The 27,846-nt window shown below is 38.9% G+C and overlaps 1 long non-coding RNA gene and 1 pseudogene across 2 annotated transcripts in view; one reads left to right on the forward strand and one right to left on the reverse strand.

Moving 5' to 3' along the window:
- LOC113931505 overlaps positions 1–17,067 on the reverse strand; it is a 110,054-nt gene extending 92,987 nt beyond the window's left edge. For both annotated transcript variants that reach the window (XR_004819794.1, XR_004819793.1), the window contains exons 1-2: positions 17,016–17,067; positions 16,664–16,804 (exon numbers count right to left, since the gene is read on the reverse strand). This is a non-coding gene — a long non-coding RNA (uncharacterized LOC113931505). The remainder of the gene's footprint in view (positions 1–16,663; positions 16,805–17,015) is intronic.
- LOC113931504 lies at positions 13,938–21,194 on the forward strand (annotated as a pseudogene).
- The last annotated feature ends 6,652 nt before the right edge of the window (positions 21,195–27,846 follow it).

Raw genomic sequence — 27,846 nt, forward strand, 5'->3', positions numbered from 1 at the left:
CTCAAACTATTCCTATGTTCTTGCCTCATAAAGCTTTGGCCTTTAAGGGACCCCAAAGTACACCCTTCTCCACATCTGGGCCCTGAGCCAACTAAAATACAGTACAAAAAAAAAAAAAAAAGAAGGAAGATGCATCGGCTTTATTCCTCATAAAGGAGATATTGGAGAATGTGGCTTAGATTCATTACAAGGCAGGTGGTCTCCCTATTAACAAACCCAAGAATTGAACAGACTTTTCCACCCAGCAATGCTGCACAGGGACAGTCAGAAAGGCCAAGAACTACAATGAGTATTTATCTGTTGTCTGATGAAAGAGTCCTGTATACATGTATTCAGGAAAAGTGGCTTCCTTGCAAGGCTATCCCTCTAGCAGAAGAAAGTACTTCAGGACAACTTTTTTGAGAAAACTTCTCAAAATGAATAATATTCCTTGTTCCAACTGCACAATCACCAAGCCACTTTCTGAGGAAATGGGTTTTCCATGTTTCTCAGGGAGCAGTTTCAATAAATACCCTCTCATTGCCTTAAAAAGCATGACTGCAGTGGAGGCTCATCTTGCGGAAGGGGATTGGAATACATTTCTAAATTCCAGGAGTAGCATGAAAATCATACATTGTGAAAATGTCTCCTGAAATACCTTCAAACAATTAAAAGAATGTTCAAAATCCACACACAGACCCACACATAGACTATAGCCAGGCAAACATAGATAAAACATGCAAGAGAATAAGAGCATATTTCACATAAGGATATATACATATGTAAAAAAAAAAACTATAAATGTGTTGAGAATGAAAAATCAAAATTCTTGTGAGTGGCTAACTCTGGATAAGAAGACTACTGCAGCCAGAAAATACTTCAAATGAGTTATAACAATATGTGATATTATTTAGTAGGAAGATATAGAAGTGTTATATCATTTTAAGAACTTCTAAAATATTTTATAAGCAATGTTTCTTTAGGACCTTCAATATTGATTCTTAAAATGACTCATACTAATTTAGAAATTATGGGAAAAATAGTGAAATCTAGAATGAAATACACAATTAATCAGCAATCCTACCATTTTTAGTTTAAAAAAACAGTACCACGTTTGTGCATTTCCTCCCATTACAAACTCTATGCATGCATCTATAATGTATATTCATTACATGTGGTTTCACATATGAATCAATATTTGTTAAAGATCATAAAATTAGTCATTAAATTTTCCTAGGTTGACAAGCAACTTTGAGTCCAAAGTCCCTGTACCTAACCATTGGGTTTATACTCATTGTTCTGTTAGGGCTGAGGCCAGCACAGGGGAAAGGACTACCCATGGTACTACGGGCAAGGACCAATCTGGTATTTGGGACAGCAGATCCATCTTGATACTCTCTTCTTTACTACTGTCTCCTTTCTGGGGCTCAAAGGAAGATGGCTATTCTAGTGTCAAAATGAAAGTTGAAAAGAACAGAAAACATAAAAGAAAAAAAAAGAGGTGATGATTTGCTTCTTCATTTCCACCATCTTCAGGTAATTCATCCTATAAAGAAATACCAAAGTTTATCCATCATATAAATATGTATTCATTTCTTTTCCTTCTGCCCAATCTGAAGGACCGCTATAAGATGTTCATTTTTTAGACTCATTTGTGAAATAACACAGTGAAGACCATACATATATTTGCTGAAATATTAATGTATCAGGTGCTCTCTAAATGTTTGCTCATTTCCCATAACAGCTCTCTGAGGTAAATATCAATATGCCCATTGTACAGATGAGCAAGTTCAAGCTCACAAAGGATAACTAACTACTCCAGTGTCACACACATCTTCAGAGGAAAGAATGCTGCTGTACAGAATGTGTTCATTTATACATATTCTTTCCCCAGATTATTACATCACACACATTTTAAGAAACTTCTCTTTTTCACCAATCAATATGCTGCCCACAAGAGACTAATTTCAGACCAAAAGACATTTGCATATTGAAAGTGAGGGGATGGAGAAACATTTATCATGCAAATGGTTGTCAAAAGAAAGCCAGAGTAGCAATACTTATATTGGGCAAAATAGACTTTAAAACAAAGACTGTAACAAGACAAAGAAGGACACTACATAATAATAAAAGGGACAACCTAACAAGAGAATATAACAACTGTAAATGTTTATGCACCCAACATGGGAGCACCCAAATACATAAAACAGTTAATAACAAACATAAAGGAAATAACTAATGGTAATATTATGATAGTAGGGGACTTTAACACCCCATAAACATCGATGGACAGATCATCCAAACAGAAAATAAGGAAACAGTGGCTTTGAATGACACACTGTACTAGGTGGACTTAACATATATATTCGTATATATTCATATACTCATATATATGAATATATTCAGAACATTCCATCCTAAAACAGCAGAATTACACATTCTTTTCAAGTGTACAAGGAACATTCTCCAGAATAGATCACATGTTAGGCGATAAAACAAGCTTCAACAAATTCAAGAAGATTGAAGTCATACATGACATGCATCTTTTCTGACCACAATGCTATGAAACTAGAAATCAACCACACGAAAAAATCTGGAAAGAGCACAAATACATAGAGGTTACATAACATGTTATTGAACAATGAATGGGTGAACCAAGAAATCAAAGAGAAAATAAAAAAATACATGGAGATACATGAAAATGAAAACACAAGCATCTAAAATCTTTGGGATGCAGCAAAAGTGCTTCTAAGAGGGAAGTTTATAACAGTACTGGCCTACCTCAAGAAGCAAGAAAAATCCCAAAACCCTTTACACATAAAGGAGGTACAAGAAGAAGAACAAAACCCCAAACCAGTAGAAGAAAGGAAATAATAAAGATTAGAGCAGAAACAAATGATACGGAAACTAAAAAACAATAGAACAGATCACTAAAACCAGGAGCTGGTTCTTTGAAAACATCAACAGAAATGATAAACATCTAGCCAGACCCATCAAAAAACAAGAGAGAGGACTCAAATTAACAACATCACTAATGAAACAGGAGAATTGACAACCAACACCACAGAAATACAAACAATTGAAACAGAATATTATAAAAACCTATATGCCAACGAATTGGACAACTTAGAAGAAATGGATAAATTCCTAGAAACATATAACCTACCAAAACTAAAGCAGGAAGAAATAGAAAATTTGAACAGACCAATGACCAGCAATGAGACGGAATCAGTAATCAAAAAATTCCCCAAAAAACGAAAGTCCAGGACCAGATGGCTTCACCAGGGAATTACACCAAACATTCTTTTTTTTAAAACTTAATACCTATTCTTCTCAAACTATTACAAAAAACAGAAGAGGGAGGAAAACTTCCAAATTCATTCTATGAGGGCAATATCACCCTGATACCAAAACCAGAAAAGATACCACAAAAAAAAAAAAAAAAGAATTATGGGCCAGTATCTCTCACGTATATAGATGCAAAAATCCTCAACAAAGTATTAGCAAACCAAATCCAACAATACATTTAAAAAATCACTCACCATGGTCAAGTGGGATTTATTCCTGGGTTACAAGAGCATTTCAATATTCATAAATCAATCAACATGGTACATCACATCAATAAGAGAAAAGATAAAAATCATATGGTCATTTCAGTAGGTGTAAAAAAAAAGCATTTGACAAAGTACAACATCCATTCATGATTTAAAAAAAAAAACCTCTGCAAAGTGGGTCTAGAGGGGCCATACCTCAACATAATAAAGGCCTTATATGAAAAACCCACAGCGATCATCATACTCAATTATAAAAAAACTGAGAGCTTTTCCCCTAAGATCAGAAACAAGACAAGGACGTCCATTATCAACACTTTTTTTTTTTTTAATACAGTACTGGAAGTCCTAGCCACAGCAATTAGACAACATAAAAAAATAAAAAGCATCTAAATTGGTAAGGAAGAAGTAAAACTCTCACTATTTGCAGATGACGTGATACTCTATAAAGAAAACCCTAAAGATTCCACCAAAAAACTACTAGAATTCATAAACAAATTCAGTTAAGTTGCAGGATACAAAATCGATGTACAGAAATTTGTTGCATTCCTATACACTAATAATGAAGCAGTAGGCAGTGAAATTAAGAAGACAATCCCATTTACAACTGCACCAAAAATAATAAAATACCTAGGAATAAGCTTAACCAAAGAGGTGAAAGACATGTGCTCTGTAAACTATAAAACACTGATGAAAGAAATTGAAGACAACAAAAACAAAGGGGAAGACGGTCCACACTCATGGACTGGAAAACAAGTATTGTTAAAATGTCTATATTACCCAAAGAAATCTACACACTTAGTGCAACCCCTATCAAAATACCAATAGCATTTTTCACAGAACACCAACGAACAATCCTAAAATTTATATGGGACCACAAAAGACCTTGAATAGCCAAAGCAATCTTGAAAAAGAAAAACAAAACTGGAGGTATCACAATTCCAGACTTCAATTATATTATAAAGCCATAGTAATTAAAACAGTATGGTACTAGAATAAAAATAGACACATAGATCAATAGAATAAAATAGAAAACCAAGAAATAAGCCCACAACTATATGGTTAATCTTCAACAAAGGAAGAATGAATATCCAATGGGAGAAAAGATGATCTCTTCAATAAATGGTGTTGGGAAAACTGGACAGCCACATGCAAAAGAATGAAACTGAACCACTTTCTTACACCATACATAAAAATAAACTCAAAACGGATTGAAGACCTAAATGGGAAATCTGAAACCATAAAAATCCTTGAAGAGAACACAGACAGTAATTTCTCTGACATGGGTTGATGCCGCTTTTTTCTAGTTATATCTCCTGAGGCAAGGGAAATAAAAGTAAAAACAAACTATTTGGACTACATCAAAATAAAGTTTCTGCACAGTGAAGGAAATAATCAACAAAACTAAAAGGCAACCTACTGTATGAGAAAAGATATTTGCAAATGACACATCTGATAAAGGGTCAGTATCCAAAATATATAAAGAACTGATACAACTCAACCCAAAAAACAAATAATCCAATTAAAAAATGGGCAGAAGACATGAACAGACATTTCTCCAAGAAGACATCCAGATGGCCAAAAGACACATAAAAAGATGCTCAACATCACACATCATCAGAGAAATGCAAGTCAAAATTATAATGAGGGATGCTGGGGTGGCTCAGTCAGTTGAGCATCTGACTCTTGGTTTCGACTCAGGTCATGATCTCAGGGTCATGAGATTGAGCCCTACGTCAGGCTCCACACCCAGCAGGGAGTCTGCTCCAGATTCTCTCTCCCCCTCTCCCTTTGCCCACCCCCACTCTCTCTCTCTCTCCCTCAAAATAAATAAGTAAATCTTTAAAAAAAAAACTACAATGAGATATCACCTCACAGCTGTCAGAATGGGTAAAATAATAAACACAAGAAACGATAAGTGTTGGTGAGGATGTGGAGAAAAAGGAACCCTTGTGAACTGTTGATGGGAATGCAAACTGGTGCAGCCACTCTGGCAAACAGTATGGAGGTACCTCAAAAAATTAAAAACAGAACTACCCTATGATCCAGTAATCGCACTACTGGGTATTTACCAAAAAAACACAAAAGCACTAATTCAAGAGGATACATGCACCCCTATGTTTATAGCAGCATTATTTACAATACCCAAACTATGGACATAGTCCTGTATCCATCAATATATGAATGGATAAAGAAGATGTGAGGGATATATATTTAATATGTTTATATATATATATATATATATATATAATATTCCACAAAATACAGGACTATTATTCAGCCATAAAAAGAACGAAATCTTGCCATTTGCAATGATATGGATAGAGCTAGAGAATATAATGCTAAGCAAAATACGTCAGCCAGAGAAAGACAAATACCATATGATCTCACTTATATGTGTAATTTAAGAAGCAGAACAAACAAGGAACAAAAAAAGAGAGAGAAAGAGAGACAATCCAAGAAACAAGACTCGTAACTATAGAGAACAAACTGATGGTTACCAGAGGGGAGGTGGGGGGGGGGGGAGGGATGAAATAGGTGATGGGGATTAAAGAGTACACTTATCATGACGATAAAGAGAAAATAATATGAAATTTTTAAAAATTTAAAGATATTTCAAAAAGAAACTTATCTTTTTTCACTCATATGGTAGCCCAGGATATTAACTGGTTTTCCTTTATGTATTGTACATGGCATATTTTTAAAAGTTTAATTAGTATGTATACTGCTTGTTACGTGAATTATCTGTTCATATCATTGACCGTCTCTCTATTCATTAGTAAGACTTCATTCCATAACAAGGATATTAAGTAGTGTATTTAAGGATTTAGTATAAAAGTACTACTAGAACACAACCACTACAATTCTAAATACTAAATAAAAAGACAGGAAATGAAATACACTATTGTAAAAGTATTATTTCATGAGTTTGTAAACAATGTGAGAGAACCGAACACAAATGATCAAAGATATTGATCATATCAGTAAGTGTAAATGTGCTTAACTCCCCTAGTGAAAGAAAAGTGTTTCCAATTGCCTATTGTAGGAAAATCCAAAACTATACTTTTTACAGAGATATACCTAACATAAGAGTATTCAGATAGGTTAAAAATTATATAATAAGGAAAAAGATACCAGGTAATTGCCAACAACAAGAAACAAGGGGTTATAATCTTACTACTAGAGAGAGTAGAATTGAGATCAAAATTGATTTACAAAGACAAAAAAAAGCACAGTGTCTAATGCTAAAGGCTAAAATTCACAAGGAAGAAATGTGATTTTAATACTTATATACACAATTACACAGTAAAAGGATTCATAAAACAAAAACTACAGTAAGTTCAAGGGGAAAAAAGAAAAATAAACTCACTAATAATAGATGATTCTAACATATTTCCCTTAATCCAAAAATGGCCAAGTAGAGAAATATGAAGTCATTGCAGAGAAGACATAAACAACACAATCCTGAAAGTGATGTTATGAAAAGACATTCTGAACTGTGATTGTTAATAGACAAGATACTTATTTTTCAGAACATGGAACATTCACAACAATTGATTCTATCTGAGGCTGTTAAAGAAATCTTGAGCCCAAATGGAAATACAGATTAAAATTGCCAAATTTGATGAAGACAATGATGATGAAAACACAATATATCAGAATCTAGTCAGAGTGGGATGACTGGGTGGCTCAGTCAGTTAAGCGTCTGCCTTCAGCTCAGGTCATGATCCCAGTGGGATCAAGCCCAGCGTCGGGCTCCCTGCTCAGCGGGGAGCCTGCTTCTCCCTCTGCCTGCCACTCCCCCTGCTTGTGCTCTCTCTCTCTCTGACAAATAAATAAAATCTTAAAAAAAAAAATAAATAAAACAACAGAATATTTTGAGGCATTAAATATCTATATGAGGGGTGGGCAGTGGGCAAAATGACTGAAGAAGGCAAAAAGTACAAATTTCCATTCATAAAATAAAAAAGTGACGAGGATGTAATGTTGAGAATGGTGACTATATTTAATAATCCTGTATTGCATATTGAAAGGTACTACCAGAGTAGATTTTAAAATTATCACCACAAAACAAATTTTGTACCTATGTATGTTGACAGATGTTAAGTAGACATATTGTGGTGGTCATCTCACAAGATAAATACAGAATCATTATGGTGTACACCTGAAACCAACATAATATTATATGTTAATTACATCTCAATAAAGAAGAAAAAATGGGTAGATGTAGTCAAAATGTACAAACTTCCAGTTACAAGATAAATCAGTTCTGCAGGGAGGAGGAGTTAAGATGGCAGAGGAATAGGGGGACCCCAAGTTTATCTCATCCCTCGAATACAGCTAGACAGTTATCAAATCATTCTGAACACCTGAGAAATCAATCAGAGGTCTGAGAGAACAAATGCTGCAAGTCTACAAGTAGAAAAGCGACCACCTTTTGGAAGGTAGGAGGTGTGCAGACTTGAATCCAGTGTGATATAGCTGAGGATACAGCCACGGGGAGGGAACCTGCTTATGGAGGCTACCACAAAGTATTATAAGCAGCAGAGTACAAAATCAGAACTTTTGGAAGTCTGCTACAGTGGGGGACATGCCTGGCTTAAAGGTGCTCGGGTGGCAAAGCAGGGCAGGATCCCAGGTGTGACATCATGGTCCGAGGATCCCCTGGGTTGCAAGAAGAATGGGTGGCGCCTAAGTGCTGCATTGTTCCCAGGCATAGGAGTGTGGAAACCGGCTGAGAACAGTGACTCTAGGTGCCAGCTTTCTGCTTCGTATTGCCATAAACTGTGAACTTCTGAGTGGTGGTGTGACTGCTTTCTGGTTCAGGTCTGGCAAATGGCGGAGGTGGAGTGAGACCTTCCCCAGGAGGAATAGCGTTGGCTCTGTGCCACAGGAGTCACTAAAATTTGGACTTTTGAAACTCAGTCATGAGCCTGAGATAAAAAGGCTCCAACACAGGCAGGATGAACACAGGATTCTGACGGAAACCAGGGAGACAGGAGCGATTGATTGCTCTTCTGTGAGGGCTCACGGAAGAAAGGCGGGCGCAAATTTTCAGCTTCTGGGCTGCCATATTCATCCTGCCCTGCCCATCAGTGCTGAAAGGCTTCAGGGACCAAACAGTGCCACCTAGTGGAGTCTGGAGCCGCTTACACCAAGCCCGGCCTCCCTGAGTCCTGGAGGGGCGTTTCCACCGGGGCAAGTCCACCTGAGAATCAACGCAACAGGCCCCTCCCCCAGGAGACCAGCATAAACAACTCGCTTGCACCAAGTTTACTGATCGTAGAGGGCTGCAAAGCTTCAGCTCTAGGGGAAAATAGGATCTACCCTCCTTTGTACTTTTATTCTTTATTTTTGTATAATTATTTTTTATTTTTATATATATTTATATGTTTTTATTTTTTATTTGCTCCCATTGTATTTTATTTTATTTTTAGACTTTCTTTTTCTTTCTTATTTTAAGATCTAGTTTCTTTTAACAAGCAGACCAAAACACACCCAGGATCTAGATTTTTTGTATTTTGTTCTTGCTGTTCTTTTTTTCCCCTTCTTTCTTCTTCTCTGGGCAAAATGACGAGACGGAGAAATTCACCCCAAAAGAAAGAACAGGAGGTAGTACTCACAGCCAGGGATTTAATCAATACAGTTATACAATACAGTTATATCAATACAGTTATAAGTAAGATGTCTGAACTATAATTTAAAACAACGATTATAAGGATACTGGCTGGACTTGAAAAAGGCACAGAAGACACTAGAGAATCCCTTGCTATAGAGATAAAAATACTAAAATCTATTCAGGCCGAAATTAACAATGCCATAACTCAGATGCAGTCCCAAGTGGAGCCATAAACATGAGGATGGAAAAGCAGAGGAGCTAATCAGTGATATAGAAGATAAAATTATGGGAAATAATGAAGCTGAAAAGCAGAGGGAAAGAAAACCAGTAGATCATGAAGGTAGACTTAGGGAATTCAGCGATTCCATAAAACAAAATAATATCTGTATCATAGAAGAAGAGTGGAAAAAGGGAGCAGAAGGTTTATTTGAACAAATTATAGCTGAGAACTTCCCTTCCTGGTGAAGGAAACAGGCATTCAAGTCTAAGAGGCCCAGAAAACTCCCCTCAAAATCAACAAAAACAGGTTAACACAATGACATATCATAGTGAAACTTGCAAAATGCAAAGACAAAGAGAGAATTTTTGAAAGCAGCTCAGGAGGAAAGGTCTTTAGCCTACCAGGGTAGACACAAAAGGCTGGCAGCAGACCTGTCCACAGAGACCTGGCAAGCCAGAAAGGACTGGTATGATATATTCAATGTGCTAAATGGGAAAAATATGCAGCCAAGAATACTTTATCCAGCAAGACTGTCATTCAGAATAGAAGGAGATAAAGAGTTTCCAAGACAAAGAAAAACTAAAGGAGTTCATGACCACTAAACCAGCTCTGAAGACGTTTTAAAGGGAAAGAGAGACCAAAAGCAACAAAGAATAGAAAGGAACAGAGACAATCTACAGGAACGACTTTATGGGTAATTCAATGGCCCTAAATTCATATATTTCAATAATTACTCTGAATGTAAATGGACTGAATGCTCCAATCAAAAGACATATGGTATCAGAATGGATAAAAAAAAAAAAAGCGCCCAAGACCCATTGATATGCTACTTGTAAGAGACTCATTTTAGACCTGAAAGACAGTTCCAGATTGGAAGTGAGGGGGTGGAGAACCATTTATCAGGCTAGTGGACATCAAAAGAAAGCTGGGGTAGCCATCCTTATATCAGACAAATTAGATTTTAAACCAAAGACTGTAATAAGAGATTAAGAGGAGCACTATATCATAATAAAAGTATCTATCCAACAAGAAGATCTAACAATTGTAAATATTTATGCCCCTAACTTGGGAGCAGCCAATTATATCAACCAGTTAATAGCAAAATTAAGGAAACACATGGAAATAATACAATAATAGTAGGGACTTTAACACCCCACTCACTGCAATGGACAGATCATCTAAGCAGATCAACAAGGAAACAAGGGCTTTGAATGACACACTGGATCAGATGGACTTCACAGATATATTCAGAGCATTTCATCCTAAAGCAGCAGAATAAACATTCTTTTTGAGTGCACATGCAACATTCTCCAGAATAGATCACATACTGGATCACAAATCAGGCTTCAACAAGTACAAAAAGATTGAGATCATACCATGCTTATTTTTAGCCACGGTGCTATGAAACTTGAAGGCAACCACAAGAAAAAATTTGGAAGGACCACAAATACATGGAGGTTAAAGAACATCCTACTAAAGAATGAATGCATTAACCAAGAAACTAAAGCAGAAATAAAAAAAAAATACATGGGAGCAAATAAAAATGAGAACATGACAGTCCAAAACCTTTGGGATGCAGTAAAGATGGTCCTACAAGGGAAGAAGATAGCAATATAGACCTTCCTCAAGGGCACCTGGGTGGCTCAGTCGTTGGGCGTCTGCCTTTGGCTGGAGTGATGGTCCCAGGGTCCTGAGATCGAGCCCCGCATCGGGCTCCCTGCTCGGCGGGGAGCCTGCTTCTTCCTCTCCCGCTCCCCCTGCTTGTGTTCCCTCTCTCGCTGTCTCTCTCTCTCTCTCTGTCAAATGAATAAATAAAATCTTTAAAAAAAAAAAGACCTTCCTCAAGAAGCAAGAAAAGTCTCAAATACACATACTAACCTTACACCTAAAAGGAGCTGGAACAAAATGCAAAAGCCTAAATCCAGCAGGAGAGGGGAAATAATAAAGATTAGAACAGAAATCAATGATATAGAAAAAAAACAAAACAGTAGAACAGACCAACGAAACTAGGAGCTGGTTCTTTGAAAGAATTAACAAGATTGATAAAGCCCTAGCTAGACTTACCAAAAAGAAAAGAGAAAGGACCCACATAAATAAAATCATGAATGAAAGAAGAGAGATCACAACTAACACCAAAGAAATACAAACAATTATAAGAGAATATTATAAGCAATTATATGCCAGCAAATCAGGCAATCCGGAAGAAACGGATGAATTCCTAGAAACATATATAAACTACCAAAACTATCGGCTGCACAGTTCTGAGAGGGTACATTCTCTCAGCGACCAACACCACGGCTTCACTCAGCTCCAAGAAGAGCTCTGCCTGGAATGTAAGTATCCATGAATTCCCCGCACATGTGTGACACCTCCTACATGTATGCATGCATGCATGCATCTATCCATCCATGCATCCAATTAACAGGAATTAAGAAAAACTACACCATCACTTTAGTTACGTTTTAGGCTCCTCCAGAATGGAAACAAAGAAGTAAAGTGTGAAAAGGGCGGGGTTGTTAACTCAGAAGTTAAATCTAGTATGAGATGGCGCCTTCCAAGCATTAAGATTTCAACATGCTCAGTTCTCTTATGATTGAGGATTTCAAAATATGCTTTAATGCCCTGGGCCTCTGTCCACATCTCTAGCTGCTCTCCTCTTTACATATATTCTCGCCTTTACATCAGAATTCTAAGAATCCCTGATACTCAATTCACATGTCCCTGAACTTGTCCTGCAACTCAGTCTCCATTCCTCATCTATGAGGCGGCATTCCCCCATCCTTCCATGGAAATTACACTTGCCAGCTCAGTGACTACCACATTGTCATAGGTACAGATCAGGAATGTTGAAGTGATTGCTCAAAGAGAAACAAACAAGTATTTCTCCGAGAGGAAAGAATTTCCTTCCCCCAGAAAAGATTCAATTGCTTGGGTATAGACAAGGATTGTATTGCCGTACAGTCATGTAAAAAAGCTAAGTTGTAAAATACCTTCCACAGACTCAGAGGTAGATAACTAAAAGACTGCTTTAGATAATGGGCTTTCAAATGAAGCACACATTTTCTCCCACATATCTCATACTTTTGCTTCATTGAAAAAAAATTTTACAAATACGTTTTGTACATGTTATCAATACCTTTTTATGGTCACTTCAATAAGCTGTCTTACCTATTCTTTATTTCTTCCTCAAAAAGCCCAAGTATGCAATAAACTCATGTAAAATTGTAATGTGCTTCTAAAATCTGCCATGATTAAATATAGTATAAAAGCATTGTCTAATATAGCATATTTACACTCTACAATGGTGGCAATATATAATGGTGGAGATAGGGAACTCTTTTGCAGTTTCCCTAGTGTTCAAATTTTTCTTCTACACTATTTAAATCATGATGGTAGACTTCCTTTTGGGATGTATCCATTAAAAAGCAATCTAGGGGCGCCTGGGTGGCTCAGTTGATTAGGCGACTGCCTTCGGCTCAGGTCATGATCTCAGGGTCCTGGGTTCGAGCCCCACATCGGGCTCCCTGCTCGGCGGGGGGCCTGCTTCTCCCTCTCCCACTCGCCCTGCTTGTGTTCCCTCTCTCACTCTCTCTCTCTCTCTCTCTCTCTCTGTCTGTCAAATAAATAAATAAATAAATAAAATCTTTAAAAAATAAATAAAAAGCAATCCACAAAATATGTATATGAATAAAGATTCATATAAATAAACATTCGAAATAATAAAAACATAGGTGACAAGAAACAAACTATCTTCATCAAATAATTCAAAATAACATATGTAGATACCTTGTCTCCGTGAGGTGAACCTTAATTCCATTTCCCAACCCTGAGGTCAGGACTGACTTAGTGACTCACATCTAAAGAATATAGTAGGTGAATGGAAAACAGTTACTGTACACTAGTGAAACTAAACAAACATCACCTTAAACTCGTACTGAGGGTCAACATCTCAGTGATGCCATATTGGTATCAGGTCCTCCTAAATGTAACGTGATGTGAGGGCACTTCAACTCTTTGGTGTTCTTTCCCAAAATGCATAACCTCAATCTAATCAGGAGAAAAAAATAACTCAATACTGTCAGGGACATGAACACACTCTGGTAATTCCTGAAATGCTTCAGCAGAGAGTTACCATATGACCCCAGCATCGCACTGTAGGTACACAGCCAGGAGAGATGACAACATATGTCTGTATAAAAACTTGGACATGGACGTACATAGCATCATTATTTATAAGAGCCAAAAATGGAAATAACCCAATTGTCCATCAATTAATGAATGCATAAATAAAATGTGGTATATTATCTGGCAATAAAAAGGAATCAGGGGCGCCTGGGTGGCTCAGTTGGTTAAGCGTTTGCCTTTGACTCACGCCATGATCCTGGGGTCCTGGGATCGAGTCTCGCATCAGGCTCCCTGCTCAGCGGGGAGTCTGCTTTTCCCTCTTCCTCTGCCCCTCCCCCTGCTTATGCTCGCTCTCTCTAATGAATAAATAAAATCTTTAAAAAAAAGAAAAAGGAATCAAATAGAGATATGTGCTATAACATGGATGAACCTTGAAAACGCTATGACAGTAAAGCCAAATATGCAAAAGACCACATGTTGCATGATTCCATTTATATAAGATGTCCAGAGACAGGCCATCAATATAACTGTACCCAAGGAGTTCACCCCTTTCCATCCTGACTTCCAGAAAGTTCTGTGGGTCACCAGCCCCTTGTTCCCATTATCCTGTTCAAGTTGCAGTTCAGGATTTTGTCACAAGGTGGCATCAACGTACCACCAGCACCAAACTTCTGTCCTACAGAACGTTTGCAAGAAGTAAAAACAAACAAACAAACAAACAAACAAATAACAATAACCACCCTAGAAACCCAGGCTGTGAACCTATACAGAATGACTTTACGGCTGAAAAAAACGATAGATGTAAAATAAGATTGTGATATACTATGGGGTCTGGAGACATCAAAACACCTGGTGGCAAGGGTGCCCTGTAGGCTCAGTCAGAAGAGCATGTGACTCTTAGATCTCAGGGTCATGAGTTTGAGCCCCACGTTGGGTATAGAAATTACTAAAAAAAAAATATAAATAAACTTAAAAAAAAAAAAACCACCTGGTGGCTGTGGCATGCTTTGGCAGTCTGTAGCAGGCATGCAAAGGGCAATGCAGGGCAGAAAAGGAAATAGATAACTAAGAGAGGATGGGGCTCGGAGTGGGGTCTGGGCAGCTGTGGTCTATGTCATGGACAGGGGATGACAAACAGGGAGTGTAAGTTGGTCTGGGTAGCCTGCAAAGATGGGGTAATGGAAGGTGAACACCCTGTTTTCTGGTAGGGACACTCTGCACAGTCCACAATGTACATCAGCTGGCAATAATGAGGGAAGAGACAAATCAATGAACACCATGTAGTCTGCGGTTAGTGGAAAATGAATCTGCTTTAATACACTTAGGAATTTTCCTAGCAGGATGGGTATCATAGTAAACAAACCATTTTTCCCTGGTATTTTTTTTTTTTTAATTTTAGATATCTGAACTGTGAACGCAGCCAGAGTCACCTTGTGAGCACATGAATCAGATCTTTTTTTTTAAGATTTTATTTATTCATTTGAGACACAGAGAAACAGAGAGAGAGAGAGCATGAGCAGGGGGAGAGGGAGAAGCAGGCTCCCCACTGAGCCAGGAGCCTGCCGTGGGGCTCGATCCCAGGACCCTGGGATCATGACCTGAGCCAAAGGCAGATGCTTAACCATCTGAGCCACCCAGGCACCCCACATGAATCAGATCTTGTTGCTCCCATACTGCAACCCTCCAAACTCACTCAGAATGACTCCAATCTCCATACACAGCCCAAAATATGCGGCTCCTGTCTGCCCTTCAATCTCATCTCTTACGACTGGCACTTTGTCTGCCAGACTCTGGCCACTTGAGTTCATCCTCTGCTCCTGGAACTAGTGCCATACACATCACAAACCAAAGTACCAGCCCAGGCCTGGTTTCCTCTTGTTCAGGACTCAGTTCAAATGTCACTGCCTGAGAAACAGCATCAATAACAACACCATCTATAACACTCCCTGTCCCCATCATTTCCTATGCAATGGATACATTTATTTTCTTTAAAGAACTCATCCCATATGAAATTCTCCTGCCTATTAATTTGCTTACCTGCTTATTGCCAGTTTTTCCAGGCTAGAAACAAAGCACCAGGGATGCTGCTTTGTCTTGTTCAATGTGATGCATCCATGGCAAGTGGCTACTTCAATGGCTGTTATAGATTGAACTGCAGTACCCCCAAAAAGATATGCTAAGTCTGAACCACCAATACCTCAGAACATAACCGTATTTGAAATTAGGGTTGCTGCAGATGTAATTAGTTAATACTGGAGGAGCGTCTGTCCTCAAACAAATGTGACTGGTGTCCTTATGAGAAGACAGCCATGTGAAGACAAAATAGGGACAACACACTGTGATGATGAAGACAGTGATTGGAGCCAAACATCTGCAAGCCAATAAATGCAGAGATTGCCAGCAAACCACCAGAACCTAGGAAGGAGCATGGATAGTCCCCAAAAGGATTTTGGGGGAAGCATGGCCCTAGAAATACTTTGGTCAGGGCTAGCTTCCAGAACTGTGAGACAAGAAATTTCTACGGTTTAAGCCATCCAGTTTGTGGTACTTAGTTACATGAACCTTAAGAAACTATGGCAGTCCTTCCCAAATAAACACTGAATAATATGACTGAAAAGAAAGAATTGTTCCCTTTCTGATCCACTGGGAGCACACACAAATATTTAAAGCTGAGCTTCCAAAGTAACTGACATCAAAATAAGACATTAAATGATTCAAAATTTTAAGAAACCCTTGTTGCAAAATCACAGCTGTGCTATTCAATCTTGGGTGAATACCATAACACACAGGAGAAATCATTCTCACTCCACCTCCCTGTTTTGGATACAGCAGACCTAGGGTGAGCTTCTGTACCTGTTATTTTAACAAGCACTCCATGCCAACTTGATGAGGGGGTGTATAGACCATACTTGGAAAACTCCTGATCTAAACATCTAACATTTCTGTACCATTAATTTAATGCCTACCTTGCAGACTTCTGTGATATGTGGTGTGTCTCTGTTAATAAATTACTCAAAAGGGCACTGGTCCTTCCCTCCCACCTACAACCACAGATTCCTTTCTCACATGGGATCTCACTTAAAGTCCACAATACTCCTGGGTGGTTGGGAGAGTTGGGTATTGTTATTCTGTTATATAAAAGACACTGGAGGAAGGGTAGTGACTTACCTAAAGTATCCCAACGATGGGACCCTGATCTTGTCGCTCTTGTTCCAGCAATTTGTCTAGCACACTGGACATCACACCGGGTTCTTCTCTATTGTTTCCTGTTTCTGGGGCTCACAGTTCACACACTGCTCTGCTGTTCCACTAGAAGGGAGAGACAGGGGATCATTCAGCACATGGAACAGAGAGGAAAGTGAGAGGAAGGGAGAGCACACGAAAGGCAGGGGAAAGGGGCGAGGATGTGCTTGCCTGTCCCCACTCAGGTCACTGGATGCTATGCAGTGACGCTGTGCTTCTTCTCCAGCTCCATCCCATAGTCCCCTCCTGCACACAGCAGTGACACTGAAGCTCTCACCTCGTGGAAATGTGGGCTCATCCCTGCTTGCTGTTCCATGTCCAAGTATTCTTTAAAAAAAAAAAAAAGATTTTATTTAATTGCCAGAGCGAGAGACACAGTGAGAGAGGGAACACAAGCAGGGGGAGTAGGAGAGGGAGAAGCAGGCTTCCTGCTGAGCAGGGAACCCGATGTAGGATTCGATCCCAGGACCCTGGGATCATGACCAGAGCCGAAGGCAGATGCTTAACGACTGAGCCACCCAGGCGCCCTATGTCCAACTATTCTATCTGGTACTCATGCTATCAAATTAATGTCAGAGGCAACATTACATTCCTTCTATATTTGGGGAAATACTCCATTTTGCAGAACAAAGTACATACTGAAAGTATTTTGGGAGGTGACAAATAGACACAGAACCTAATTTGAAGGGGTAAACACTGGCCAATTCGGTAACAACATGTGCATCAAACTACACAATTATACTGTCAGATGGTAAGCCTTTGAGCAAAATAAAAATCCATGAGTCATACTAATAAAATAAATACATGAATGAGTGAATGAATGAATGAATGAATAATAGAGATGGAAAAGCTCTTCCCAATATTCTAATGACAATTTATAAATCTAGAAGGAATGACAATTATAAGATCAACACGTAAAAGCTATCATGGTAACGAGTGATTCAGGCAAGAATCACAAATGCATTTTCACTCTGTATGAAATACCCCAGTAATCACTGCGTCACCATAGTAACCATGCTGTCCAAGGAAAGCTGGGAAAAAACAAACAGCAACTATCCTGACTTGTCTCCTAACATGTGCTAGGAACTAAGGAGGACTGACATAACTCACGGTAATTCACCTCACATATTCCTCACAAGAAATATTCCTCACAGCTACACACACACACACACACACACACACACACACACACACTCATATGTGCTCACTCCCTCTTTTTCTTACCACCCAAGATCCAAGGAATTCATTGAGGTGGATTTGTTTGGGGATAAAGAAGGAAAACTCCACAATTCAATTCAAACCAAACAAATAAAGTTAAAAGCCACTAAATTATTTCATGTTAGTAACTAATTTTCTGAAGATGACCTGTAGAATTTCCCATGGGACATTTGATTCCCTAGGATCAGTATATTGCCAATCACATCTAAAAGCCAATAAGGCAATCTAAGCAAATGAATACTGTGATGATGAATTTTGTGTGTCCATGTGGTGGGGCCACAGTGCCCAGATATTTCATCAAACATTATACTGGATATTTCTGTGAGAGTGTTTCTGAATGTGACTTACACTGAAATGGGCAGTCTTTGAGTAAAGCAATTAGCTCTCCATAACGTGGGTGGGCTTTATCTAATCAGGCGAAGGGCATGAACAGAACATAGGGCTGATCTTCCCTGATCTAGAGGGAATTTTGCCGGTAGACTGCCTTTGACATCATCTACAACATCAGTACCTTGTGGTTCTCTAACAGACTGCCTTCAGACTCCAACTGTAACTCTTTCCTGAGTCTTCAGCCTGGCAGATTCTCCCATTAGATTCTGCCAAGTCTCCAAAATCTCATGAGTCAATTCCTGAAAATATATCTCTATCTATCTATAAACACTCTATCGGTTCTATTCCTCTGGAGACCCTGACTAATATAGGTCTTAAACATCAAGTATTTTTTCCATCCTTAAGTAACTTGTGCTTTCAACCAGAAACATTACCCAGCAACGTTTTCCTACTGAGAGTTCAGTGAAAATATAGTGACTAAAAAGTGTAACACAAAATACTGCCATTAACAATAGTGTAAAAAGTATGAACCACACAGAGAAAACCATATAGCACATGCATATTCACATGTGCAAGGCCTGTACTGTGACCCCTGCAAAACATCAGCTGAGAGAAGTTAAACAAGGCCTGAATAAATGGAAGGATATATCATCTTCTTGAGGGAGGAGACCTAGTATTATTATCTATCCTCCCCAAACTGACCTATAGAATCAATACAATCCCAATAAGAATCCTAGCATACATTTTAAAACATAAGTTGACATTCTTATACTAAAAGTCATGTGGAAATAAAAAGAGACAAGAATATGAAAATAACTTTGAAAGAAAAGAATAAATTGGGAGGATAAGCACTGTCTTATTTCAAGACTCATCATAAACCCACAGTAATCAAGACAGAGTGGTATTGGGATAAAGATAGAATTGTATATCAAAGGAACAACATGAATAGTCCACAAATAGAACCACTCATAAATGAATAACTGACCTTCGCCAAAGCTACAAAGGCAATTCAGTGCAGGAAGTGTAGACTTTTCAACATATGGTACTGGGACAAGTGGGTCTCCATATCCACAAACAACAACTGCGATAGATATAGCACACCATAGGCAAAAGTCAACTCAAAATGAACAAGAGACTTAATAAAAAAGCTAAAACATAAAACTTCTAGAAGAAAACGCAGTAGAAAATCCTTCTGACCCCAAGTTAGGTAAAGATTTCCTAGACAGGACACCAAAAGCAAAATCAAAACAATAAATAAACAAATAGAAAAACTAGACTTCCTCAAAATAAAAAACTTTGTTCTTCCAAAGACATTATTGAGAGAATTAAAAGACAAGCTGCTGACTGAGAGAAAATTTTGCAAATCATATATCTGATAAAGGACTTGTATCTAGAAGAAAAATTCTTATAAATGTCAATTAGAAGAGGAGAATTACAGGGCGCCTGGGCGGCTCAGTTGGTTAAGCGACTGCCTTTGGCTCAGGTCATGATCCTGGAGTCCTGGGATCGAGTCCCACATCGGGCTCCCTGCTCAGCGGGGAGTCTGCTTCTCCCTCTGACCCTCTTCCCTCTCGTGCTATCTCTCATTCTCTCTCTCTCAAATAAATAAATAAAATCTTTAAAAAATAAAATAAAGTATAAAAACTACCCATTTAAAAAAAAAAAAGAAGAGGAGAATTACAAAAAAGATGATGGACTAGGGGGACCCTAAGCTCAATTCATCCTATGGATCCAACTAGATAACACTCACATCAATGGAAATAACCCAGAAAATGACCCAAAGACTGGTAGAGCAAACTCCACAACTAAAGGTAGAAAGGACCTGTACCTCTGAAACAAATAATACATTATATGTTAAAAAAAAAAAAAAAAGAAAAGAAAAGATAGTAGGAAGGGAAAAATGAAGCGGGGGAAATCGGAGGGGGAGACGAACCGGGAGAGACTATGGACTCTGAGAAACAAACTGAGGGTTCTAGAAGGGAGGGGGTGGGGGGATGGGTTGGCGTGGTGATGGGTATTAAAGAGGGCACGTACCGAATGGAGCACTGGGTGTTATAAGCAAACAATGAATCATGGAACACTACACCAAAAACTAATGATGTAATGTACGGTGATTAACATAACATAATAAAATTTTTAAAAATGTAAAAAAAAAAAAGAAAAGAAAAGAGGCCACGCCAGAGAGGGTAGGAAAGGCAGAGATACAGTTAGGAGATAAAGGGAGCCCTGGGACCTTCTGCAGAGGGAGAGACCCTGGCATGGAGAGGGGAAAGAAACAGACTATCACACCAGGAAGCCCACACAGGAAAGACAAATCCCCATAACATTTGGCTTTGAAAGTGAGAGGGGCCAAATTTTATGAGTTGGAAAGGAAAGACTGTAAGTAAGAGTAAGAAAAGTAGGAAGCACAAAAGCAGTAAAAACTGGTGTTTCTGTAAAAATCAGTCAAGGGATTAATAAAATAAAAGGATGTTAAATATGACACCATATACCTAAAATGTTGGGGAAGAGGAGTAAAGAATCGGTTCAAACTGAAGCGACCATCAACTTAATATAGACTGCTGCATGTATAAGATGTTATATACAGACATGCCCGTGGCCTTCATCAACACTGCTGGGAGTGTCCACCTGCCATCCACCAGTATGGCAACATAATTACAGTACCACCAGTTGCTAAGTGACTATGGGCTACCATCTCTAGGCTACACCCAGGGAACGGGGAACAGCTAGGCTCCCAAAAGCAAATATGCTGAGTTGCTAGCCATCATCGAGGAGTTGGGGAAGGAAATTAGACTCGCCTATGCAGGGAACAAGAGAGCCATGGAGAGACTAAAATGAGGCATTATTCACACCAAGAGGACTGGTGTGAGAGTGCTTGGCTGAAACGGAATGGAATGCCAGATCCTAGCTGCCTATTAGTGCAGAAGGTTTTCCATCTTCTTCCAAGATGAGAAGTTACAGCTCATCTCCCATGCTCAGATGAAACTCTTGTTTTCAAAAGGGTAGCAGTTTGTTTTCTCCTTCCCGTGTCCCTCCCATGGTTCATGAGGCTCTGAGATTGAGAAATATTTTGCAGATGACTAGGATTTACATTTTAAATAGTTAGGAACTACCCAGGATTTTTTTTTTTAAAGCATTGATTTAAAAGTTGCATGTAAAAGATACTTACCTCACAGCAAAGATACCAGTGTCTCCCTTTCATCCTCTCTTTTGAATACAGTTAGGTTACCCAGATTATTCTTTGTTCCTTTTCATAAGCTAATACAACAACTCTGAGGGTTTTGTTTCTAGTGCATATGTTTGCCACATGGTGTGGATTCCATTTAATGTAACTTCTTTTGTGCTTAATCATTTGCTTGTATGACTCTCAGCGCTTTAAGGCCAATTTAAAAAAAATGCACAAGTTATGAATACAGAAGAAAGAGCAACCTAACAAACCTAACCTAACAAGAACCCCTGAAAATTTTCCTATTGAGACTGTGTGTGGATTTCAGTTCCGCCTTTCCTGTAAGTTGATCTAAACATCTGGAAGAAAGTGAATAAAATTGTTTGCATCTTTGTATGTATTTATTACTTGATGTAATAAAACTTATTTTCATTAACAACAAAAAAGATGTTATATACAAACTGAACGGTAACCACAAATCAAAAACCAGTGATAGATATGCAAAAAATAAAGAGAAAGGAATCCAAGTATATCACTAAAGAAAGCCAGCAAACCATGAAAGAGAGCAAGAGAAGAAAGGAACAGAGAAGAACTACGAAAACAACCACAAAATGGCAATAAATACATACCTACCAATATCAACATAATGAAGGCCATGTATAAAGAACCCACAGCCATCATCATACTCAATGAGGAAAAACTGAGAGTTTTTCCCCTAAGGTCAGGAACAAGACAAGGGTGTCTACTCACCACTTTCATTCAACATAGTACTGGAAGTCCTAGCCACAGCAATGAGACAATAAAAAGAAATAAAAGGCATCCAAATTGGTAAAACTTTCCCTATTTGCAGATGACATAAAACTATATATAGAAAACCCTAGGACTCCACCAAAAAGCTACCAGAACTGATAAATGAACTCAGTAAGTTTGCAGGATACAAAATCAATGTACAGAAATCCATTGCATTTCTACACACTAATAATGAAACAGCAGAAAGAGAAATTAAGAAAACAATCCCATTTACATTTGCACCACAGTAACAACATATCTAGGAATAAACTTCAAGAGGTGAAAGAACTCTACTCTGAAAACCATAAAACATTGATGAAAGAAATTAAAGATGACACAAAGAAACAGAAAGACATTCCATGTTCATGGATTAGAAAAACAAATATTGTGAAAATGTCTACATTACCCAAAGCAATCTACACATTTAATGCAATCCCGATCAAAATACCAACAGTATTTTTCACAGAACTAGAAAAATCCTAAAATTTGTATGAAACCAAAAAAGACCCCAAATAGCCAAAGCAATCTTGAAAGGGCAAAACAAAACTGGAAGTATCACAGTTCCAGACTTCAAATATGTAGTAATCGAAAAACAGTATGGTACTGGCACAAATAGACACATAGATCAGTGAAACAGAATAGAAAACCCAGAAATAAACCCCCAATTACATGGTCAATTAATCTTTGACAAAGGAGGCAAGAATACGCAATGGGAAAAAGTCTCTGCAACAAACGGTGTTGGGAAAACTGGAGAGCTACAAGCAAAAGAATGAAACTGGACCACTTTCATACACTATACACACATATGTATATACATATATAGATACACAAATATGTATACATATTATACATATCAAATGGAATATTATTCAGCCATAAAAAACAGATGGAGTCTTGCCATTTGCAACAACACAGATGGATCTAGAGAGTCTAATGTTAAGTGAAATAAGCCAGTCAGAGAACGAAAAATACCATGTGATTATACTCATGTGGAATTTAAGAAGCGAAATAAATAAATAAGGGAAACAAACTGGTGGTTACCAGAGGTGAGGTGCGTGGGAGCATGGGTGAAATAGGTGAGGGGATTAAGAGTATACTTATCTTGATGAGTATTAAGTAATATAGGGAATTGTTGGACCACTATACTGTACAACTGAAACTAGTACAACATTGTATGTCAACCACTGCAATTAAAATTTTTAAAAAGAGAAGAAACAGACACTAAAATAAGTGATTGGGCAACATATTTGAAAGTCACCAAAAGAGATACACAAATGTCAAATAAGCACATGAAAAGATGCTGAACATCATCAGTTATTAGGAAAATGTAATCCCACTACACCCCTCTGAGAATGGATAGAATAAAAACAGTGAGCATACCGCATCCTGGCAAGGCCGTGGAGGACGGAACTCTCATACACTGCTGGTGGCAATGAAAAGTGGTGCGACCTCTTTGGAAAACAGTTAGTCTGTTTCCATGTGATTCTATCCTATACATACTCTATGATCCGGCTTTCACACTCCAAATGTACTTAGCGAAGAAGAAGAGAGCATATGTCCAAGCAAAGATCATACACAAATATTCATTGCATCTTCATCTACAAGAGCCCCAGATTGGAAAAAGCCCAAATATCTATTACCAGTTGAATGGATAGAATAAATTGTATATATCCACATAACGCAATTTTAGTCAATAATAAAAAAGGAAATATTCATATGTGCAACAAATAAATCTAGAAGTAATTAGGTTAAAGGAAAGCAAACTGACAAAAAAGAATACACATTTATGACTCCATTTACATAATATTGCAGGAAAAGAAAACTAATCCATACTGACAGCTAATCAGTGGTTGCCTGGGGATAGGGTCTGGTGATGTGGAGAGCAAGCCTGGAGAGAGGTAGATGGGGGCATTACAAAGGAGCACAAAGGTTTTTGAAATGATGGATATGTTCATTATCTTGACTGTAGTGTTGAATTCACAGGTGTATACATATATCAAAACTTACTAGAGCACATACTTTAAATATGTACAGTATCAACCCCACTTCCATGAATTATTTAACATATATTTATATATTCACACTTGTCTGATGCAATTAAGTCAGGTAGAAGATTCCCATGATTATGTTCTTACAGTATTAACAGACCCACACTACATCTAATCAAATTGGTCCACACTACATAAAACCAAAAAAGAAGTAATCATTTGCAATGAAACTTAACCAGATATTTAGGGAGAGTTGATGTCCATTTCCTTCTGAAGTACAGATACAAAAATATGATATCCTAGGTAAAAATTATAATATTTAAGAGTAACTGGTAATTTTATGGGAAGTGGCTCTCATTATAATAAGGCAAAGTCTAGGGTAATAATATTTTTAAAAATATGAAATTCTAGTAACTGACGTTTTAACTGAGTCTTCAAAAATTTCTGGCTCTTTAAAAAATTTCATTATATAATGGAAAACAAACATGGGTATCAGGAGAGAATCTATGTTACAATGTGAATTTGCTAGGAAGATCTAACAACTGCACATCTCCACATCCATCTATGAGATATGTGAAAATGGAAGTTATTATATACATGGCAAGAACACTTTAGGCATATTTACTAAAAATGCATATTAAAGACCTACTTCCTTCTCCAAATGGACAATTTATTGCTTTTCAGCAAAAATAGGCATCTCTAAGATTGTCCATGAGGGCTACTACACAGCATGTAGCTGCCAATGGAATGAATTTCCACCTGCTAAACCTCTTCTCCCATGATGAGACCAAAGCAGTTTCTCTATTTTTAGGCTGGCTTGTGAACCTCACAGGAGGTATTCCACAACATGCTTGTATTCCTATCTGTGGAATCACTTGAGCCAGGCATCATGTACCACCAAGTATGTGAGGTATTGGGGTCTCCTGAGGACTTTGGCCTTGAATCTGGAGTAGAAGCATCAGCAGCCATCAGGACACAGATCCTCAGAAACTGCCTCCTTCAGGCATCTGATATGAGCTGGGCCACAAGCATGAGAAGCTACATAGGGAGAGACAGATCCAGCTACCAATATGCTTTATTGATGTAACTAAGTGCCCAGCAGCATGCTGGGATAGTAGATTAGTGACAATGACACTGATACAATGGGTCACGGTCATAACAACCACATATTATAATGGAATTCTCACCTGGCCTTTTTCTTCTCCTTTCCTTATCTATCCCCTAACAACGAAGTTGGAAAGGAATAACAAGTGGGCTGAATTCATACAGACATTCAAGATCCCACAATAACCACAGGGCCATGGGCTTGCTCATGTGTATCACTAAATGTTCTCAGCGATCCTGAGTTAAGCATTCTTATCCCCATTTTAAACTAGGGGAAGATGAGGCCCAGGGTCGTTATCTGTCTTCCCTCCTGGACCCCTGCCTTTAGAGGAAAGCAGTTCCAGGACACCCCTTGAGCAGGACCAACACTCATTGGAGCTGGGCCATACCCCAGTGGCTTTACCTACAAGACAGGGTCACCCAGTCCCAAAACGGGAAAAAAGTGACTTGGACCTGGGATCCCTTTGTCTCCCTACACCCTAGGGCAGTTCAGCCCCCACCGCAGGACCCATCCCTCAGCTGAGTCCCAAACACCTAAGAGGCAGGATATGCTCTTCTTGCCAGGCCAGGTCTGTCTGTATTAAAATGTCACCACGGTTGCCACAATGACTTCACATATCTATGGCAACCAGGATACTCAGGCTGGTCCTTCACATAGGAAATGCCTCCCATCTTGCAGCCATCAGTTGTTGAGTCCTGAGAAGCTGCACCCTCACAGCCACCCAACACCATGGTTTCATTAACTGCATGAAGAGCTCTGTCCTGAGATGTAAAAATCAATGACTTCCCAGCACATGTTTAACACCTCCTGCATCCACCCATCCGTCCATCCAGTTAACAGGCATTAGGACCAAACTCTACACCATCACTTTGGTTAAGCTTTAGGCTTCTCCAGAATGAAAAAGAAAAGGAAGTCAAGCGTTGAAAGGGTGGGGTTGTAAATTCAGATGTTAAATCTAAGAAGAGATGGCTCCTTCCCATGGAGATTTCAACCTGCTCAATTCTCTTATCATTGATAATTTAAAAATATGCATTAATGCCCTGGGCTTCTCTCCACATCCCTGTCATATTCTCCCCTTAGCAGCAAAATTCTAAGAAGAATTCTCAATACTCATTCACATCCCACTGCACCTGCCTTCAAACTTAGGATTCATCTCTAATCTAACTGGGGTGTGTTTCCCCGTGCTTTCACAGAAATCACATTTGCCAGCTCAGCAACCACCTCTTTGTCACACTTAACAGATCAGGAATGTTGAAATGATTGTTCAAATGGAGGCAAACAGGTATTTTCCCAAGAGGAAGAGATTTCCTTTCCCCCGTGACAGAATTCAATTGCTTGGTTATAGAAAAGATTGTATTGCAGTACGATCAGTAAAAGCTAGAGTTTATCATAGGAATGCCCCTTTTCCTCCCAGAGTTGCAGAACGTTCTGCCCGGTAGGTTTGGGCACTTCCTTCCCAGTTTTCAGCTCCGCGATGTTTAAGCTGCAGTTCAGGCTTCTTTCACGAGGTGGCACCAACGTACCGCCATTTTCTCATTCTTTAAAAAGACGTTTATTTATTTTTTTAAAGATTTTATTTATTTGACAGAGAGAGACATCGAGAGAGGGAACACAAGCAGGGGGTGTGGGAGAGGGAGAAGCAGGCTCCCCGCTGAGCAGGGAGCCCCATGCGGGGCTCCATCCCAGGACCCCGGGATCAGGACCTGAGCCTAAGGCAGACGCTTAACGACTGAGCCACCCAGGCGCCCCAAAAGACGTTTATTTAAAGAGTAAAAAAAAAAAAAAAAACCCAAAAAACAAAACAAAAAGCAATACCCTCCCTTAAAATCCAGCCTATGAAGCTATGTACAGAATGATTCTAATTCTGCCTGTGTGTGTGTGTTTGGGGGGGGGGGGGACCTGATAATATAAAAGAAGACTGTAAAAACATATACTCCAGGGTCAGCAGACGATGAAACACCACGTGGCAGTGGCGCCTTGGCAGTGGGCGGTGGGCGAACAGCAGCTCAGGACAGGTGGGAAGTGACTGAGAGAAAATGGAGCGTCCGAGCGGGATCTGGGCAGGTGTGTCCTGTATCATGGACAGGGGAAGACAGATGGGGTGGGTGGAAGAGAAGGTCTGATTTGTCTGTACAGGGGTAGGGGGTAATGTAAGGTGAACACCGCGTTCTCTGGTAGAGAGCCCTGTGTACGACCTACAGGGCACATCAGTGGACAGTGATGAGGGAAGAGATAAATCAACGAACGTGATATAGATTTGGGGTCAACAGCAGATGGAACTGCTTTAATATACTTATGAATTTTCCAAACAGAATTGGTTTCATAGAGTACACAGACCGTTTCGCGGTATTTTTTACTCTGCGAAACGCACCCTTGAAAGAACACTTATGGAAATGGATGTGGTGCCACCTGGTGGGAAGATCTAACACTGCAGCTGTGAAGTTTCAGATAAGGGGCTGAGCAAGGGGGAGAGAGGGGTGGAGGTGTGGGAGTTTGCCAGGGTTTCTTGCAG

This window comes from Zalophus californianus, chromosome X (genome assembly GCF_009762305.2).
Source record: "Zalophus californianus isolate mZalCal1 chromosome X, mZalCal1.pri.v2, whole genome shotgun sequence".
In the NCBI taxonomy this organism is placed as follows: domain Eukaryota; kingdom Metazoa; phylum Chordata; class Mammalia; order Carnivora; family Otariidae; genus Zalophus; species Zalophus californianus.